Source organism: Amblyomma americanum, chromosome 6 (assembly GCF_052857255.1).
Source record: "Amblyomma americanum isolate KBUSLIRL-KWMA chromosome 6, ASM5285725v1, whole genome shotgun sequence".
NCBI classification, from domain to species: Eukaryota; Metazoa; Arthropoda; class Arachnida; order Ixodida; family Ixodidae; genus Amblyomma; species Amblyomma americanum.
This window is the reverse complement of record NC_135502.1, coordinates 76,365,975-76,386,796: the sequence shown is the minus strand read 5'-3', so window position 1 is coordinate 76,386,796 and position 20,822 is coordinate 76,365,975. Positions and strand designations below refer to the sequence as shown.

General features: G+C 47.0%; 1 protein-coding gene across 1 annotated transcript in view; it reads right to left on the bottom strand.

Moving 5' to 3' along the window:
* LOC144093736 (uncharacterized) overlaps nt 1–17,307 on the bottom strand; it is a 42,982-nt gene extending 25,675 nt beyond the window's left edge. The window contains exon 1 of the mRNA XM_077627415.1: nt 17,254–17,307. The gene's annotated coding sequence lies outside the window, so the exon portion shown is untranslated. The remainder of the gene's footprint in view (nt 1–17,253) is intronic.
* Nucleotides 17,308–20,822: the final 3,515 nt, after the last annotated feature.

The following is a 20,822-nucleotide window of genomic DNA, read 5'->3' as shown; positions in this document are numbered from 1 at the left end:
GGCACAAGTCCTCGCAAGTCCATGCTTATGAAGATTAAAAATCTCACGTTGCCTACAGCATCGGCCTCTGCCATTTTGCATCGGAGACCAAGCTGCGCCTATTATTGGCATACCCCCGGGGAGCAAAAATAGATCTAGCTCAAACCACCAGGAATGGCCCTCTGCTCTTAACCGCCTCCCTACCTCAAACCGGATTCAGCGCATTCTTACCTCAAATAAATTTATTTATTGGCTTATTTATTCGTTCATTTACAGAGCACTTCAAACTTATTAAGTACTATCGGGGTAAAAAGTAAATGACCCTCCTCCTCCTCCTCCTCCTCCTCCTCCTCCTCCTCCTCCTCCTCCTCCTCCTCCTCCTCCTCCCGCTTCTACCAAGTTCTGAATCGTGCCGCACTGCGCGCGGGCGCTACCTGACGATGCACTCCTGGTGCCGAGACCGACACACTGTCTCGACGCCAGTCTCGAAGCCAGGAGTGTGCTGGCAGGTGGAGCCCGCGTGCAGTGCGTCACGATTCAGAACATGGTAGAAGCGGGAGGAGGAGGAGGAGGGGGGGGGGGGGTCAGTTACTTTTGACCCCGATATTACTTTAATACAAAGTAAACTAGTGCCCATCGCTTAATTATTAGTACTGGACCTTTGTTTGACCCCGCAGGTGAAAGTCTTGCGCGCGTCGTTACATGTCGACCATACTAGCAATCTACGTTGTTTTCTCCTTTGACTCATTAAAGGTGAAGAATACCTGCATAAGCGAAATTACTATCGCCAACGATGCGCCACTTGAGCTTAGATTCCCTTCAAAGTTTTTCCTATGCAACAGTCACACTGGACACGCCGTGCGGGAACCTATAGTCGTGAGCACGAGTAGACATCCAGGCACGGCTGGAAAACGACGAACCTCATGACTGTTTCATTTCTGCGAATGCAGCGCAAAGGTTGGTCGGTAATAGAAATATTTTTTTTCTTCGTTTATGCTTGTTTATAAACGTCCACAAATCCCAATGCTTATTGGTGCTGGCTGCTGACCTTGTTACCGCCGGTGCAAAGACAACCTATTCTTTACACCGATCATTTCATTCGTAAATAAGAAAAAGAAACGGAGACTATAGGCCCCTTCATTGCCTCAGGACTTCCGGTTGGAGATTACAAAGCGACGTTTCGGTGGTACTGCGTGTATGGCGCGTTCCAGATACTAAACTGGCTAAACCAGACTACGGCTACGGAAACAACGAAACGAATGTTTCAGCAAGTCTAACGAAGGCTTAAATCAGAATGAGAGCTCGAGGCCCTTTTTTGAAAAACATTGGCTTTTCTATCTTTATCAGCTCTGTTTACATAAACTTGACCCCTGATGTACACTCAAATGATACGAAATACTCAGAGCTTTGATAATGCGTATATCGTGAAGAATGAGAGCTTTTGCTTGATGAAAATTAATTGCACATTACCACGTATTCGAATAAACTATGGGCTGCAAAGCAAGAGTTATCTTATTCCTGACATTCTAAATGCGAACACAGTTTTAGCTAAGATTATAAATTCACCTTCTAATAAAACATTCAAAATTATGTGTGAACGTTTCTGTAGGTTCATTTTGGTTTATTTACTTGATGTTTTGTTTTTGTTCTGCTTCTAAAGGTGGATATTGTTTTAATATATACTGTTACTTTTCCGTAGTGACTGTTTTCCACTAGAAAGGACTTTATATGTGTCATATATAATGCTTACCTTTTGTTCTGCTTGTAACGATTGAAACTGTTCTGATGTGTGCTACAACTTTTGCTTGTTCTAGTAATTGGTTTTCGCTCGAACGCATTTTATTTGGCTTCGATTGTATAGTAACGAATGTTGTGTACATGTTCTACCAATTATGCTGAATCGTTCTGTTCTTTTCAGTACTCTTGTGTGTTTTTTCTGTTATTGATTTCGGTTGCCTTCAAATGTTTTCAGGTTGCAAATGCATCGCTGTGAATCCTCTAATTTTCTCTTACGAAATATTAGAAGTTCCCGTACAACTAGCTCAGTCATACAAGTACCTAGGCATAACAATTTCTAGCGATCTTTCTTGGAGCTTGCATGTTACTAACATAATATCGTCAGCAAACAAGACGCTAGGTTTCCTCAAGCGCCATCTTCACCATGCTCCAAAACATGTCAAGTTGTTAGCTTACAAATCATTCGTCAGGTCCAAGCTAGAATTTGCATCGCCCATTTGGAATCCTCATCAAGCTTACCTCATCAATGCCCTCGAGTCTGTTCAAAATCGCGCTGCTCGCTTCATTCATTCATCGTACTCTTATGACATCAGCGTTTCCTCCTTAAAAACAGCATCCGGATTATCTCCCTTATTGCTCCGCCGTCGCATTGCCAGCCTGTCTTTATTTCACAAATTCTTTCACAGCCGTATGCACATCGCAATTTATATTCTTCCCCCAGCACGCATATCTCATCGCTCCAGCCACCACCTACAAGTTGCCCGTCCACGCTAACGCACCGTCACTTTTTCTAATTCCTTCTTTCCTCGTGCAGCCGCAGACTGGAACGGCCTTCCAAACAACGTTGCCATCATCGCTTGCCCAAGTCTTTTCGCTGAAAATGTAAAAACTTTCCTGTTATTGTGAATCTGTGCTTTTAATTGTTGCCACCCCTTATGTAACACCCCTATTTTGGGGCCTTTAAGGTAATAAAATGAAATGAAAATGAAAGACTGCTGTGGAGCGAGGAGACCCTGTCAAGTACAGGTTTGTGCCTTTTGTCCCCGGCCATTAGACCTTTTTTTTTTGTACTAAGAAAACTGTTTCAATGTTTCAATAAACTCAGACTCCGCTCTGTCCACTCTGGTGTTCCACCATTTTCTTCTCCTCCTGCTCTTTGTTCTTATCGCTTTCTTGGTCTGACATGGCTCTTGATTTGGCTTGCCTTGGCTTGGCACCGATAAGCTTGAACGCCAAGCCAAGCCATACTAAAACTACAACGGGCGTCAGTTACACGACGACTTAGGATGGGCTCACATTAACGGCTATCGAAGTAAATAGCCGAGCTCCCTTTAAGAGATGCTTAGTCGGGTAGCCAGCTGAATTGCATGCCTCTGGCGTTAAGTCGTAAATACCATTTATTCTTGTCTGTACAGCATCGATCGCACATAACGGGAACACTTCAGTGCGTCATTCTGCGACTCGCAAAGCGCCACTGTGTGGACACTTCACATTGAGCGCGTGACCATACAGAGAAGAGAGGTGCAAGAGAAAAAATAAAAATAAAATTGTCCAGCCCGCAGCGTGACCATACAGTAGGACTGGGCACAGGCACTGAATATAGTATGCCAGCTGAGCGGGCCTCAGGGCTACGCGCCCAAATTTTCCCGGTAGATCTGAGCCGCCATGTAAAAAAGTGTCTCCACAGGCATAGTTTGCGGCGCAAGTGTGAACTTGTGGTGCGTCTCATGACTTGCATAGCGTTAGTTTTTAGAAAAACAAGAACCGCTGTTTTTTCATCGATGCTCTCAAACGGGCTGGACATAGTTTGCGACAGCTACTTCATCAATTCTGCACACGATTCAGTGCATCGTTGAAGCCTGCGATAGGCTCACCGAACTATCCGAGCCATCTAAGCATTATCGGGGTCGATATAGTGCTTTAATTACAAAAGGCGGTAGGATGCAGTCTTGGCACCTACAAAGCAGTGATAAGGGATTAAAAATTATAGGAAACGTATAATACCTTTGCGCAGTTCACACGAAGAGTCAGAGTACTCGTTCTCCGGACTGTTGCGAACATGTGCACATCGCTCGCGCCACCGCTTGCTCTATGGAAATGAGCAGCTTCAAGGTCACGTTCCAATGCGCCTGCCGCAAGCACACACATCAATTTTTATGTTGAATACGGCGACGGACAGGAAGAGCATTTTGCTAAGAAGCGTACCGGATAGGTAACAGAGAGCCTCCATACATCACGCACCTTTTAATGATATGGTTCGTGCCCAGTGACTTTTTTTTTCGCTGTCATGGTCTGTTATGAAATTTCTATTCAGTTAGGACCGCGATTAATTTTATTCTCTCGCGATTATATTCAAATTGAGTCCTGTTGTTACTGGCGGGCTAGCTGTTACTTGTTAAATTTATGCTTTAAATTGAGGAGAAAAAACGGGTCTTGTTCTTATTTACGGGCTAACTGTTATTTGTTTAGAAAATTTATGCTTTAAAATGGGGGGAGGGGGGGGGGACGAGTTTCATAAGACTGGAATGCAGTTCTTCTAAAAAAGCAAACATCTACTACTTAATTGAGCCGGACATCGTGATCGCCCGCAGGGCACAATTCGTTGCGAGAGAGGTCCTATACAATCGCTTCTCGCTTCCTCGGGACGGGTGCGACCCACCGTCGCGAAGGGGTATAATTGCGCTCCGAGAGGATTCCAGGCAAATTAAGGGGGCGTCCCTTCCGCATGGCCGGTACGGGCAACGCCGCCTAGACTACAGACTGGCACGGCTCGCGATGCACTGCCTACATTGCCCCCCCAAAGAAACAGCGACGCCGGCTCGCCAGAGGTGGCGTCGACTTCTGGCGAGCGCGAACGAGGCAAGGCGGCTCTTTGTCACTGATTTGGCGCGTGAATGCCTTGTCCCCGTTTCCGTGGCCCCCTTGCCCGCGAATCTATTTCGTGCGCACTGCGCCGAGAACCGCCTGGGTTTTCTATTCGTTTCTACTTTTATTATTATCATCTGCGTAGCGCCGAATCTTATACGTTCGAGGATGCAAAACGCATTTGTACTTCCTCTCGCGCCACGGTCCCCACAGCTGCCTAATAGACCGGTTCAGGAAACTATGCCGTGTCGGCTTTCGGCTCGCGTACTGTGTATATGTGAGCCTTCGTTCTTCTACATTGTTGTTTTGCTTCGCGGCGTACGAAACTGCGTTTCGGCACTGCAGCTCAGTGCGGTGTGCCCCAACTCCCTCCCCCTCCGTCTACCTCGTCTTTGATCTCCTGCCAAACCTCACCTCTTGTTTTTTTTTACCTACGTACAACGCATTGAAGCAAAACTGCCGAATATCGTCCCGAAAGACGTTCCTTTATGCGAGCCGTGAATCTCCGTGTAAAAAGGGCACACGTCCGATCCTATACGCAGCGGGAAGTATGCCATAATTCCGCCTCGCGTTTTCTGTATTCTTTTCTTTTTCCTGTCGTGTTCCTTTTACATGTACAAGCAGCGGTCGGTGCGCACTAAGCGTCAAGAATACACGCAAGCCGCGACCCCGAACTTGCAGCCAGGTCACTCTGAACGCATGCCAGAAAGTAAGCGAAAGACAAAACGGGAAGGTGGAAACAACATCGGCACTCGACTCTTATTCAGCGCCGCGCCTTCTCGTGAATCTGCCCTCGAGCTTGGTGCATGCGTAGGTGTGCATGCGTGATAGAGAGTCCCTGAAGGTGCGTAGCCGCGAAATCAGTTCTCGCTGGCTCGCTTGCCTGTTTATACAGTCAAGCTTTCCATCGGTGACTCCGTGGGACAGGCCCCCCTGTTATATTTAACTGAGTCATTCACTTTTCGAGTTGTGAAGTATGAAGAAGAAAAGGCCTTATGGTCACGAGCTCCCGTAAAGTCGCGTTGCTGGCAGTAACTGAAATCCCGCATGCGGCATGCACCAGGTGCGCCGCAGCCAAATCAGTGGGAAAACACCTGCCGTTTTTCCTTATCCAGAATTATTTTCGTCAACTTTTTGTTTCTGCTCTAGCTAAGCATATATAGTTTATGACATTGTTATAAATGCAGATGACAAGCTAAAGGATGCCTCACGCAGTTTGAGGAGTAGAGTTTCCACAAAAACTGAATCACGTTTATTGCTCTTCTAAGGTTTCTCCTAAATAACAATATTGTACAACTCTGCCAGCCATGATGCAATGCTTTTCGAGAAAGCAAATGCAGTGTTTTAGCAGTAAAGGCAGCGCATTACATGGCGGATACGGTTCTTTCTCTTTTATTAAGGGACGGGACCTGGGTAAAGCGAGTAAGATTACATGAAAGATACAGGAAAACTTGATGCAGGTACCGTTTCCATATTCCTGTTGTGTCAGTGTCCCCACCTTATTCAGTTTCGCTCAAACGAGCCAGTTGTAAAAAATTGGCGGTGGTTTAGCTCTGGTTAAACCTGGAGTGACGCGATAGCTACAGCTGGCCGAGTGGAACTTGCTTAGTTGAATTGCAAAAAGTCAGTCTTTCGCCTCTCCACCTCGCTGGGCGTTCCTTCTTCAACTTCGTCCCACTTGACACGGCGCATGCGCACAGCTGTGACAGTGCGGTTTCGCCGGCGCAGCTGCTCCGCACCACGTGGTTGGTCACGTGACGAACCACGTGATCAGCCACGGTGCCGCGCCGCCGGCAGCTGCTCCACACCACGTGACCAACCACGTGACAGCGTGGCGGTGCAGCCACGCTGTAGGCTCGAAATGCAACCGTAATGTACGTAGCTATCGCTACAAAACATACGGTGACGGATTCACATACAACCTTCCGTCCATTTTTATTCCGCCCTTGCAAAGATTAGGTTCTCGCGAATATTGTTTAAGTGGCTTGTAAAACAAGGGGGTCGGCTTGATAGGCTCAGTTACATGCTTTTAACGTACTTCTCTAATGCTAAACCCGAACTATGAACCAGGGACGATTGCAGAAACTAGATGCGGTAGTAAGATTCGAGCCTAGAACCTCTTGCATCGATTACTTTCTCTGTGCTACCAGACATACATCCTGCACAACAAAACTGACCAGTGACAGTACGGGATTCAAGCGGTGACGTTAAAGTTCTTGGGTATTTGATGCTAGGTATCTAATCCAATGCCATAATATGTAGTCTGACGCTCTCAGAAAATCTTGTAATGGATGGATGGAGTCTTCTAAATACCCCGTAGAAGAGTGTGTCGTCAAAATCATCCTGTTCCTCCACAGGCCCTGAGCAATTTCCAGACCGCGTGACATACAATCTTCGTGAGCTGGATATAGTTGCGACGACAGCACCAGTGCATTGCTACAGAAAAAATCGCTACGATATTTCCGTTCGTTCTCACAGAACGCTTCAAAGATTTTGTCCCATTTTTGTGTGTGGCGAACTCGGGTTAGCTAGATCGTATGTGGCGAGCTGATAGGTGCGCAAGTTAGCACCTTTCTTTCCGTCTTTTTTTCGGCCATTCAAGCTGCTAATTGAGAGAGTACTTTTAAACATGAAAACCGAAATTGCATTATGAAAATTAGACAAAGTGCGTAAACAGAATTAACAAAACCCGGTACTACCTGCTTGATGGCTTTATTTCATATTTGTGATAACCTCATAATATGCATTTACAGCGTGATAGTTTTACGTGCACCACACTTCACGTGCACCCTGCGTAGCATTCGCAACGAGGTTATTCGCATACTGCTCTTATTTCAGCACTACGGCGTTTCTTGTAACATGCAGTGAAGTTTGGTGCTAGGGAACCTGTTTTCCTTTCTCGTTTTTCTTTCCACAACGTGCTCCTCCTCTCCAGCCTCGCCGGTCACGGTAAAGCGATATAGCTTTGAGTGGTCACAGCCTGACGCGATTTCGGAGCTCTCAGTTTGGGCTTTGTCTACTCGGACTAAAGTGCTTTAACGCAGTTTATTTTTGCATGAAGGCTGGAGAAAATGCAAAAGCTTGCATAGATGCTTGGTCCATTCATTTCGTATCTTCATTTTTAATCGGCAGCTCATAGATTATCATTTGAAAAAAAAAAATTATTCGCCCTTTTCCACCGAAACGATCACGACAGCCTTGAAATCAGGTTAGCCTGTGCTGCCGCCACAATCCGTGGAGTCCGCGGTCACAGTGGAGCCTGACAATTTTGGAAGTCCATCGGAGGAGCCCGATCGTCGCCGTTTCTCGTGAGGCGTAGCGACGGCAGAGACAGGATGAAAAGCGCATACAGCTTATTAGCGAAGAAGGGTCAGTGTCGCCGAAAGGTTATCGAGGTATACGAGATCTGTCTATTAAATAAGGAAAACGAAAATAACTCTGCTGCAATTTTATGTATCATAAATCAAGTGCTCGTCCCCTTCAATACACTGCCCTCGCACTTAAGCACAGATGCAGTCTCATTTTACACCGGTCGAAGGCGCGGAGCAGGTCTGTTTCTGTCAGCCGCTTCTACACATCTGCCTTTTTCCTCTGCATTGATGGTCCTCTGAGAAGGCGGTCCTTTTAGGCATTGATTTCTCTTTACGAAAAGTAAAATGACGCGTATTACCAAACCCGGCGAATATGGGGGATGTTCATTTGTAGCTATGCGGCTGTCGGCCATAAACTGCTTGACAGAAATGGCTGTGTGAGCAGGCCCCCGTTGTCTTAATGAAGACTGAAATCATTTCTTCACAATCATTTGGTCATTTCTTTCTCACTGTTTCTCTCTGCTTTGGAACTTTCTTATGATAATCCTGGTTCACAGTTTTGTCTTTTGGAACCCATTCCTGCAATAATTCGCCCCAGATGTCGAAAAAAACTATCCGCATGGCTTTGAATTTGTACTTGATTGTTTGTCGTCCTTTCTTCCCTCTTGGTGGCGATGGTGCTTTCCAGTGCATGGACTGTCGTTTCTCACTAGGAAAAAAAAGAGGTTTGGGTTCATTTCTGTTGCTCCAGAATGTCAATGCAAATTTCCCTGATGAACTCTTTCCGCTCTGATGTAAGAACTCTAGGGACCATCATGCCATAAGCATTCTTCCTGTTTAAATCTTCACGCAAAATTTTCCACACGGCGTTTTTGTCAACGTTGAAATCTTCATCTCTCATTCGGTCGCTGAGCCAGCGATGTTTTCGAAAAATCTGTCTGGCATTTTCTTGTCTCAATAATATTTCAAATTAACACTTTACTCGGCATTTAAACTCAGCCCCTTGCCTGCGCACGATAGGCAGCACAACTACTTCGGACTGACAGTACTGAGAGTCAAGTGAATGCCCGAGGATGGTGCAGTCTGTCATGCAAGTGCACGCATGTTCAAGCTCATCGCTCTAAAAAATTCGCGCTCAGGTTTTTTACGCTTGGTCTAAGAGATAAAAATGTAGTCTATTACTTGACAGGCACACCTCGTATACAGGAACAGTAAAATAACAATTCTAATTGCAATTAACTTGAGCGACGCACCGATTGCCATGCAAAAAAGTTGCACCACACGCGCCGCTCGTTCCGCAAGATTAATGTTAGGATATCCTCATTAGCATGGTGTACTGCACTGTACTGCTGCTGCCAGAAAAATAGAAAGGAAAGTGCACGGGCCTGCCTACTGGCTCAAGCCCAGCCACGTTCGCTGCCGCGTGCCGATAATAGGAGAGTGAAAGGATAGGAGAGGAAAGATAGAAAGGAAAGGCGCCGCGCGCTAATAGGCCCATAGGCCCCGGGCCGATCCCGGAGGCAGTGCAATACCGGGCCGGCCCTTGCCAGAGTGCGTGTAGCACTCCGCCATATTCCAAAAATAAGTTTAACACCTTGGGTCCAAGGACCAGCAGCAGATATTAAATCAGGTATCATTAGCATGCTCATTAAGTCCAACACCACTCTCTCTTCGCGATCATTTCTGCGACGAGTGAGCAACGACTTCTCAACAGTTGCGGTCACACAGCTTACGCAATGGCGTAGATGCCTCATAACGTTTTTTTTTTCTTCTCTGCTCTTCATTTTTGCGGCTTGTGTCAAAGACATCGACGGGGCTCAGGCCACTGCAACAATGCTTAATAGTTCTCCAGAAACAACTTGTGCCTGAAAACTGCGACCGTCTAGGTAGGCATTCGCCCGAGAGGTAAAACTGGAGGGGACACGTAAACTCCGCCTTCAGTGTATGACGCGATAGCGCTAATGATTTAATGCCCATATATGGGAAACTGGTCACTTTCTATATTTACATTCATAGCTCACCGGAAGTCCTCATACCACTCCATGGGCAATGAGACAGCGAAGCGATGCTCCAATTCCCTGCGATTGCTCTTCCCGAGCGACCTCTCGCGGACAATCATTGACTAAACTGCCACCTGTCACGGTGGTCAGTTTGCTCACTATCCGGTGGGCAGGTTGTGATAACGTCACAAAGTCACGTCAGTAACCAGAGGAGGCAATTGCGTGGAGAAGATTGCAAGGGGGGAATCATATAAGCCCCTTCTGGGTATACATCACAATCTCCAAAAAGGAGAAAGACCAATATTGTATAACGTGCGGGGAGAGGGGCACTCTCGACCATGTCATATGGGAATGTGCTGGAAGCCCGGGCGCCGAGCAAAAGATAGAAGATAGAGAAGCCTGGGAGACCTTGCTGCGGAGCGAGGACCCCGCTAAGCAGCGACAAGCCATCCGCCTGGCGGCTGAGGCCGTGAAGCGACAATGTGTCTTCACCAGACCTTAGTTTGCGAGGCTCCTAAGTAGGGCTCCCTTAGGCCTGCGTGCCGGGGGGTCCAAAAAGGAGTTTCATTTCGGTGGAAATAAACGTTTCGATGATGATAACCAGCCGCTCCGAGTACGAGGCTTCAAACGGTCTCCAAGGCCGACGCTAGCCAATTTTTTTTTTCCGACATGAGGCTACTAAAGCTCCCGCGTTAAAACGGTTCTTAACATTTATATTTACTTCAGTGCTTTGCATACGTGTCAAAGTGAACAACTATGGCGAAGCTAGTTCATCAGCAATCATATAACAAAGCAGTGACTCGAGATACGTCGCCGTCGTTTATACCGCTACGTCACGAAATACACAGAGCTAATAAACGGCCAGAAGCTGCTGTAAGCATCGACATTTATATCGTGTTTATCCGCGTGTGTATGCGTACCGATCATTGCCTTTCTCACCACAATGTATGAAGCTTTTTCGTTTCATCTATCTACCTGTACTGCTGACAGGTAGACTCAGCTCGGCCAAGGGCGCATCTCTTCTGTGCTGTACACCTTTTCACGTGCGGCGTATACACCGTCTTAGGGAGAGGCCCCTGAAAACCGTGCGAGAACATGGCGGGATGCTAAAATGTGTGTCATGCTCATGTAAATAGGGACGACGACCGCTTCGCATGTTTGTATTTCGGAGAACAAGCAAGGTTCGTCTTCATTCGCGGTCGTACAAGGCTGCGTATAGTCGCTGACATAGTTGCGCACTGACTCGTCTGTGCGTGAGGTAAGGGACCGGAAGCATGAGTCTTCTCGACCACTATGCGCGCATTCATTAGATACTAAGTAACCAAAGGGACTAACTTGGTTTTACTCTCTGGATGAATTTAGATTTCAGTCATTGTGTAGATTAAGGGAAACACAGAAGTAATATCTGTAAACCAAGAAGGAGGCGGGCTTTTGTTTTTTAAACATGAAATATTGAAGTTGCTCTGAGAATAATAAAGTCGTGATACGCTAGGAACAAGCAAATTTCTTATGATTTTACGTCGTTTTGATAAATAAAATCACAGCTGTCATGCACTGGCAATTTTGCTGTAACCATAGCATGAAGGAAAGCACAAACGTTGAAAACCAAACTATCTCAGATGTCATTACCTAATGTGACTTCCCAAATACGCAGAGCAGTGTCTGCTGTTGACGTTTTGTTTTCTTTTCTAGCATATTTAAAAGAATCCCCTTGACGTGAAGCATGGAATCTAAACTTAGTCTCTCATTCTCTCTTTACACAACCCGTCGTGTACAGAACTTTAAGTTTATGGTAATGATGGAAAGCAGCAACATTATAATTGTTGCCTACTCGTTTTGACCTCGCTCAGTTACGGTTATAATTATGCGCATGTTTTGTGATAGCGCTGGCGATGGAAGTAGCACTATTCCGGCCGTTTTTCTTATCACATTGTCCGCTAATTGCTCCGTCTATGCCCGCAGTTCCTGTTCCGCGGCTTCGTTACAGACTCACCCCTACATTATCGTATCGCAGACAGGAGTCATTCACCGTTGAACTGCACCGCAGATTTGTGAAGGCGAAAAAGGAGACAGATGTTCGTTTCGTTATAAAAACAGATTACATTAGCAGTAATAGCTGGGAGCCGTTAAAGGTTGACTGCTTTTCGTCATGTCCAACATTCTCGGACAAAAATTTTGAGTACTGAAAAATTGTAAGATAATGTTATAGAAATATTGAAGGTAATAGTTCATTCTTCTGATGTGTAACAAAATCTTTCTTTTATCGCGTTTCTGTCGATCGCATCGAGCAGCGAAAACCAATGGGGGACGGTTTTGATGACAGCAAAAACGTTAATAGCAACAAAAAACTGCAAGACTGCTTTCGTAGGGTCTGCGGATATATTGATTATTATAGTGAAAATCTTACATTATATGAAAAAAAATTGCGCTCATAAATCGTTTCACGCTCAAAAATGCTTTTGGACAGAATTTTTGGGTATGTTAGTCGATAATGAAAGGCGGATTAAAAAAAAAAAGGCGATCCACGGTGGGTTGTTTGAATGCGTTAGCAGTCAAGCGTTCATTATATCCGAGATTGACACACTAAAGTTATAGTTATGTCGAAGGCGACATACTTAGGTTCGGTATATCCGAAAGGGCGTTATATCCGATGTGGCATACTACTACCTGCCACGGTGGGCACGTTTTAACCTGCTTTCCACTGGCTGCTGACAGACGGCGGTCGCCATTTCCGATTTGCACAGACCCTTCTAATGCTAACACCTTAACAAGAGCCCTGAAGATTTGTGCTCTTATTTTAAGCTCGTGCGCTGTTAAACCTACACGTCATAAAAACCAAGTTTCCCCGGAACCTTTTCCTTTTTTTTCCCTTTTTTATATTCTCAGTCAGTTCGTCTCCTCACATTTTTCGGTGCCATGCGGAGATAGGGTAGAAAAGCAGCTGCTCGCATCGTCAGGGCTTTCAGGCGGCTTACAGCTCCAGACTATAGCTTGCATGTTTGAGACCCATCGTGAGCGGTAATCCTCTACGTCCGCCCACTGTGCCTCACCTTTTGTGAATGCCGTGTTTTCCGCAGGGCAACCACCATGGCGTGACACCCGGATTTGAGAAAGCGTTTTCACAGGCCCCTGCCAATATTGTTCGAGTATGCGAAAGCAGCGAGAAGCTGAAGCCTTCGTTGGTACATTGTTTGCAGCAGCGCGCACCACAGATCGATCGTCACGCATTGAGTCAGGTCCGGTGTGGCAAGGAAACCAAACCATAGCATTCGAGAACACAGCGACTGCATGGTCTAGCTTACAGCGTCTTGACTGGGAAGCCGATGCAATGTGTAAATGTTTCGCTGACACTATACCGCCCGAATTCGCTCCTCTAAAGTCGCGTTCCTTTTCTACAGCGCTAGCAATATAGCCTTCAGTCTGCGAAAGTGCTGCTGTCTTTGTTGCTGAAACCTCCAACCAACATTCATCCAATCCACCCCTCTGCACCCTCCCGAAGCCTCCACCTACCAGAAACCAACGCGACAGCGGAACGAAAAAGCGACGGCGAAATCGAATTCTAAGCGAAATTCGAAGTGGCTAAATCTAAGACGCAAAGGGAAGGCGACCACTGTGAAAGCGAAGGCGTAAAATCTAAATGTAAAACAAACAACGCAGATTTGTCGCAACCTGTCATATGATCGCCAAGGATTTCCCTTTTTCTGTAATACACAGAAAAATGACTCGCGTTGGTCTCTTTTGAGAAATTCTTGTCGTCTAACAAAACCATCTACAGGTGTTGGTACTTAATGGCTAAGAATCCTCGACTGTTGGTCTACTGTTCTTCATGCAAGAACCAAAGTCACGAGTTCGCGACAACCTTTGAGCGAAAATAAGCTGCTTTTACCCTTATATTTTCAATGCACAAAGTACTCGCGATTCCGAAAAGCGTTATCTGCGAAGAGGAGGGAGCTTGCACGCAAGATGACGTTCATATATAACGCTTCGAATTAGCCCACTCGAAGGACTCGTGGCTTCACTCGAACGTTACGAAACGTTGGGAGGACCCCTTCATTTTCTCGCGAATTTCCTTATCTGTGAGTGCTTCCAGATTTCTGGCGTAAAAACCAGATGTGAAATGAAGACAACTGAGTCGAAGGAGTTAAAAAAAATGAAGCAAACGAAATAAAGAAAGAGTCGAACAAGAGGAAGAGCTCTTATTTCAGCGCGTCACATGCTAAGAGGGTGTCGCTGTCAAGGACGCAAGATGGCCGCTAGGATAAGCGTTCTTTCATAAGCATCTTGTCTGTATATTCCTTCTGTTTTCATTTCAGTTTTACATTTCAGACGAGTGAGATCGCGCCAAGAAGGAGGAGATAGCCTGATAGAACCAGATCGTCTTGCGCGCTGCGGTCGTCTTTTCATGCTTCTTTAAGGCAGACAAATGAAGAAGAGATAGCTATATCGTGAACAGCTCTTTAATCTACATGATTTAAACCGGCTCCTGTTTTGCTAAACCTGTTTCGTGTTGCATTTAATGTCATAATCATCATCAGCCTGACTACACCCACTGCAGGGCAAAGGCCTCTCCCATGTCTCTTCAACTATCCCTGTCCTTTGCCAGCTGCGCCCACCTTATCCCTACAAACTTCCTAATCCCATCCGCCCACCTAACCTTCTGCCGCTCCCTGCTAAGCTTGCCTTCTCTTGGAATCCACTCCGTTACCCTTGTGGACCAGCGGTTATCTTGACTTCGCATTATACAAGTATGCACTGCCCAAGCCCATTTCTTCCTCTTGATTTCGACTAATATGTTATTAACCCAAGTTTGTTCCCTCACCCACTCCGCCCTATTCCGGTCTCTTAACGTCACACCTATCCTCTTTCTTTCCATGGCTCGCTGCGTTGACCTTAACTTAAACTGAACCCTTGTCGTTAGCCTCCATGTTTCTGCCCCGATAAAGCTACGATAAGATACAGCTGTGCACACTTTTCTCTTGAGAGATATTAGTAACCTGCTATTGATGACCTGAGAGAACCTGCCATATCCGCTCCACCTCATTCTTATCCTTCTAGTTAGTTATTTCCCTTTCATGATCCGGATCAGCTGTCACTACCTGCCCTAAGTACTTTACCACTTCCAGCACCTCGCTGTCAATTGTGAACGGCAGTTCCCTTGCTAGACTGTTGAACATTACTTTGGTTTTCTGCATGTTAATTTTAAGACCCACCGTTCTGCTCTGTCTGTCTAAATTATTGATTATTATTTGCAGTTCATCTCCTGAGTGACTCATCAAGGCAATGCCATCAGCGAATCGCAAATTATTTAGGTATTCTCCATTAACTCCTATCCCCAACTGTTCCCAATTCAGGTCTTAGAATACCTCCTGTAAACAGGCGGTGAAAAGCATTGGCGAGATCGTGTCTCCTTGCCTGACGCCCTTCCTTATTGGAATTTTATTGCTGACTTTATGGAGGACTATGGTAGCTGTGCAGTTGCTATAGACCTCTTCCAGTATTTTGACATAAGGCTCTTCTACCCCCTGATTCCGCAATGCTTGTATGACTGCTGAGGTTTTCATTGAGTCAAAAGCTTTCTCGTAATCAACGAAGGCTATATATAGGGGCTGGTTATATTCTGCGCATTTCTCTATCACCTGATTGATAGTATGTATATGATATATTGTGGAATATTCTTTGCGAAAGCCTGCCTGATCATTTGGTTGATTAAAGTCTAACGTTGCCCTGACTCTATTAACGATTACCTTAGTAAATACCTTGTGGGCAACAGACAGTAAGCTGATCGGTCTGCAATTTTTCAAGTCGTTGGCGTCTCCTTTCTTATGAATTAAGATTATGTTTGTGTTCTTCCAAGCTTCTGGTAGGGTCGAGCGCATAAGGCATTGCGTATTCATGGTGGCTAGTTTTTCTACTACAGTGTAAACAGTTCAAATGTAACTCTCAGCACTGCAATATAAAACTCATAAACGAGAAAAAAATGCGCCACACAGATCACGTTTACGGCATCATGGACGACATTAAAACTGCATTTCGTACAATGTATTTGCTGGCACCTGGTGGTGACGCACGCGATGCCGTCAGACAAGCAGACTTGATCTCGAAAGTAAGACGTTTATTGTAAACTGTAACTTTATTGTAAAAACATGTACATTCGGCAGCTGCAAGAATCGAAATTCTCGGCACTGTCAGGCCCGCTTATTTAAATGTTATTCATAATTTCACATATAACTCACGTATATCTTGGGGAGCGCACCTGAGCATCATTAATCACTCACGAACGTTCGCGACTCTTTGAGGTCAAACTGATCGCATGAGATGTGAGCGAACGAAAGATTACTCGCTTCCCTGTTGGCGAACAGAAAATTATGAGGACGCGTGCCACGGCAATGATAAATAAGAGGCACTAAGAAGGAAAACATGACAGAACGTCGTGGAAATACCGTTGACTCATTTTCAGATAGGGTCGCTGCTACCATAACCATCAATTAATGCTTTGGAGGTGTCAAGTTGCTATGGCAGAGTATTGCTTCTCATCGCATCTAAGCAGTATACCAAAACAGATTGTGCAAACGTCTATGAAGCCGGTTTTAGACTTTCGTTAATTCGACTTAATAAGCAGCTACTTGTTGCAGGTTCGAACTAAAATGGGGATGGCCAAAGTCATCAGGAATAACTGTTGTTCATGTGTTCTGCATCCTGAGACAAAATCCTTTTATAGACATCCGCGCATATAAAATTCTCGAAATAAGCACGCAGTCGTCGTCAGACTTTGCAAGGCAACTTGCTTCTCGCTATGTTTCGACTGCAGTGCACTCCTGCTCAAACATCATCAAGTTACGCCGATTCTGCGCGAGTTCATTGGCTGTTTCGCTTTTGCGTGCCTTTATGTACGCTCAGCTCTCCTTAGATCTAAAAGATTAATGTCAAGAGCTAATTGCGTGCTGCGTAGTACTAATCATCATGAAAGCAAACACGCAGTTTCAAAGGGTACGCATGAAGGACAAGCTGATGCGACAGGTCGTTTGAAAAATAAGTAACTATAGGTCAATTTTTAATAACTATACTTTTGTACTGTGCCCCTTTTCTCCTTTGTTCTTTCAGTGCTTGTTTCCCTCATATGGGGAAGACGATGGCCTTGATATGACAATATGGAATGTAAGGAGCAACAAATTGTTTATAGCAGTATGAATTGCAGAGATGTCACTGTGAACGATATGCCGCTCAGGCCCGTAACGCATTTTAATGCCTCCAAGAGAGCTTCGCTTGAATGGCAAGGACCTTTCGACCCCCGTACAGGGTTAATTAATGTAGCCGATAAAATGAACAACACAGACACATTGATGCATATGTGGAGTACTCACCTCGACCTGCGCAACCTGCCACCGTCCGCGACGCACTTGCGCGTTCTGGAAGATCGGAGAGAGCGGGGGCCGTTTATCGACGCCGCCCGTTTCCGCGCTGCCTTCCGCTCGTACGACACACAGCCGGCGGACGCGAGGATCTGGGCGGGGTACTACACGGTGCCCTGGAGGTCGTGTTTGCGTCCGTGTAAGAGACGACAACGATATTCCTCCAGATAATGCAGTCTTTTAGCAAGGAACTTACCTTGACGAGCAAATCCGCTTCATACATATGGGAAATTAGTCACTGTAAGAATTTTTTTTAATGCATGCTGACTATTCCAGGTCGCATTGACCTGTACTATCCAGCCAAAATCAAAAGTCAACACTTACATTTTTATCACTATTTCATGTGTATGAGACCCCGTTACTTAGAAACGCCCGTCGCGGTGGCTCAGTGGTTTTGGCGTTCGGCGGCGGATCCTGCAGGTCGCGGGTTAGATCCCGGCCGCAGCGGCCGGCTCCGTAAGGGAAGGGATAAAGGAGGGAGCGAAAGAAGAAAGGAAGAAAGAGGTGCCGTAGTGGAGCGCACCGGAATAATTCTGACCATCTGCAGGTGATCTTTATAACGTGCACTGACATCGCACAGCACAAGGGCGCCTTTTGCTTTTCGCCTCCATCGCACCGTGGCCGCCGCGGTCGGGTTCGAATCCGGGTACCCCGGATCAGTAGAAGGCGCTCGTCTACTGATCAGGAGTACCCGGGTTTGAACCCGACCGCGGCGGCCGCGTTTCGATGGAGGCGAGACGCAAAAGGCGCCCCTGTGCTGTGCGATGTCAGTGCACGTTAAAGAACCCCTGCAGATGGTCGAAATTATTCCGGTGTCCTCCAAAATCTTACGGGGAGGTTGTGAAAGAAGCCCTTTACTACCCAAGATAACTAGCCCTAGTTTAGAGCAGTGGGAGGCCCTCTGGACTCCAACCGGAGAACACAGCTTATGCTGGTGACGATGGCCCAAGGCAGCGGCGGAGGCCAACGGGATCCTGGAATAGGGAAGACCAACCACTTAAGCCCCAAATCTATCTTTCCACCACCCATATGCACCCTCCGCGGTGGCTCGGTGGTTAGGGCGCTCGGCTACTGATCCGGAGTACCCGGGTTCGAACCCGACCGCGGCGGCCGCGTTTCGATGGCGGCGAAAGGCAAAGGCGCCCGTGTGCTGTGCGATGTCAGTGCACGTTAAAGATCCCCAGGTGGTCGAAATTATTCCGGAGCCCTCCACTACGGCCCCTCTTCCTTCCTTTCTCTCTTCACTCCGTCCTTTATCCCTTCCCTTACGGTGCGGTTCAGGTGTCCGCCGAGATGCGAGACAGATACTGCGCTATTTCTTCTCCCCCAATGGATGGATGGAAAACTTTATTAAGCAAGCGAGTTTGGACCGTGCAAGGTATCAGGGCCACCGCACAGCCCTCACATTACGCGCATGTGTCCAGGCCACGTAGGGCCATGGCACTGGCACCCCGGTTCACACAGCGAAGTTGCGTGTCCGGGTCCTGCGACGCAAGGAGGGCCTCCCATTCCTCCCATGTACCGATGGCGGGCTGTCCCTGCGGGGGAGGATCGGCAGGGCAGCCGAAGAGGATGTGGTCCAGGGTGGCGTGAGGAGCTCCGCAGAGAGTGCACTCTGGGGAAACATGGCGGAAGTAGGAGAGACGCTGAGGGGTAGGAAGAGTTCGGGTCTGGAACTCTTCCTACCCCTCAGTCTTTTCCCGCAGGAAGTGCCGCCCTTTACATAAGAAGGGAGATTCCTCATGTGGCTTTGAACGTCACCGATCTTTGCACCGACAGTATTGAGGTAGTGGCTGTGAGGATTCGGCTCGCCTTCCGAACTCTGTCCATTGCATCAGTATACGTGTCCCCGCGGAAGAAGGTCGATATGGCTTTGTTCCTCCAGCAACTTTGTGACCGCTGCCCAGCACCCAGAATCATCTGCGGTGACTTCAACGCCCACCACCCTGCCTGGGGTGACAGGAACACAGATCTTGGCGGACGCCAACTTGTAGAAGTCATCGACAGTTTGGACCTGTGCGTGGCCAATGACGGAAGTCCCACCTTCTTTCGGCCTCCAACCTCACCCACATCTATAGGCCTAACCTTACATTCACCTGATGTCCGTGTGCAGTGGTCAACTAGAGCTGACCGAATGGGAAGTGATCACTACCCGATATTTGTGTTTACTGCCGACTTCCATCTGCGTGGTACTAAAATTTGCCATGTTGTTAATTGGGACAAATACAGGGAGCACTTAGCCTGTGTTTCCGGTGATGTGACAGACAAAATGATTTATGCTAAGATGGCTGCTACCACGGCGCTCAAGCTACCTGATCATTTTCCGACTCCGGATTTAAAACTCAGGAACCTCTGCGCGCTGGCGGAGCGACAACTGTTGCGGAAGAAGGACGACAGAGCCTTGAAGAAAACTTTCAACAGACTCAACTCTGCCATTAGACGTCATGCGAACAAGCTCTGTAGGTCCCAGTGGGCATCCTTTTGCGCTAGTTTGACTGTTTTCTCACCGATAACGAGAATTTGGCGTGTCGTTGGCAGTCTTGCTGGTGGCTCTCGTCCGAGTAAACCTTTCGAGGCGCTTGCATTGCGCACGCAGAAACATCTCGTGTGCTTGGCAGAGGAATTTGCGGATGCATTTGTAAATTCCAGACCAGGCATTCATCCCTGCGCTCTGCCTGCTACGTCTCCGTCTGTTATGGACGCCCCGTTCACACTTCGAGAACTACAGACAGCGCTCCGCAGCCTGCGGCGTCGCTGTGCACCAGGTCCTGACGGCATTACCAATCAAATGTTACAGAACCTGCCTCTGGAACACCGGAAGATGCTCCTAACCTATCTCAATCGAGTGTGGGAGTCTGGTGACGTTCCCCCTTCATAGAAGGTGGCTTGCGTAGTCCCACTGCTGAAGGCCAGCAAAGAGATGACAGACGCGGCCTCGTATCGTCCTGTATCGCTGACGTCGCGTGTGGCTAAGCTCATGGAGAAGATGGCAAGTAAGCGTTTGTCTTGGTGGCTTGAGGATAGAAGGGCACTACCAACATGCATGACTGGATTCCTCACAGGTTTAAGCGCACAAGATAGCGTCCTGGACCTGATAAGCCGCATTGAACATCAGAGTGCTTTTGGACTTTCAACACTAGCTATTTTCCTAGACGTATCAAAGGCTTATGATAGCGTCCTCCAGAGCTCAATACTGAAGAGTCTGCAGGTCATAGGCGTACAGGGCTATCTTCTGTGATTCATTCACTCATTTCTCAGTGATCGTAAATTTCGAGTGCGGTTAGGCAGTGCATTGAGCTCCGAAAGGGCGGTATCGCGAGGGGTACCTCAGTGTAGTGTCCTGTCCCCAACGCTCTTTAATGTTGTCATGGCTGGTCTTCCCGCAAAAGTGCAAAAACATTGTAGGCATGTCCATATGTCGATATATGAAGACGACATTTGTCTTTGGTTAACCGGATATCAACACAAACGCTTAGCTCTATTAGCGCGACAGGCCGTGCTTTCAGTTAAAAGTTACCTTC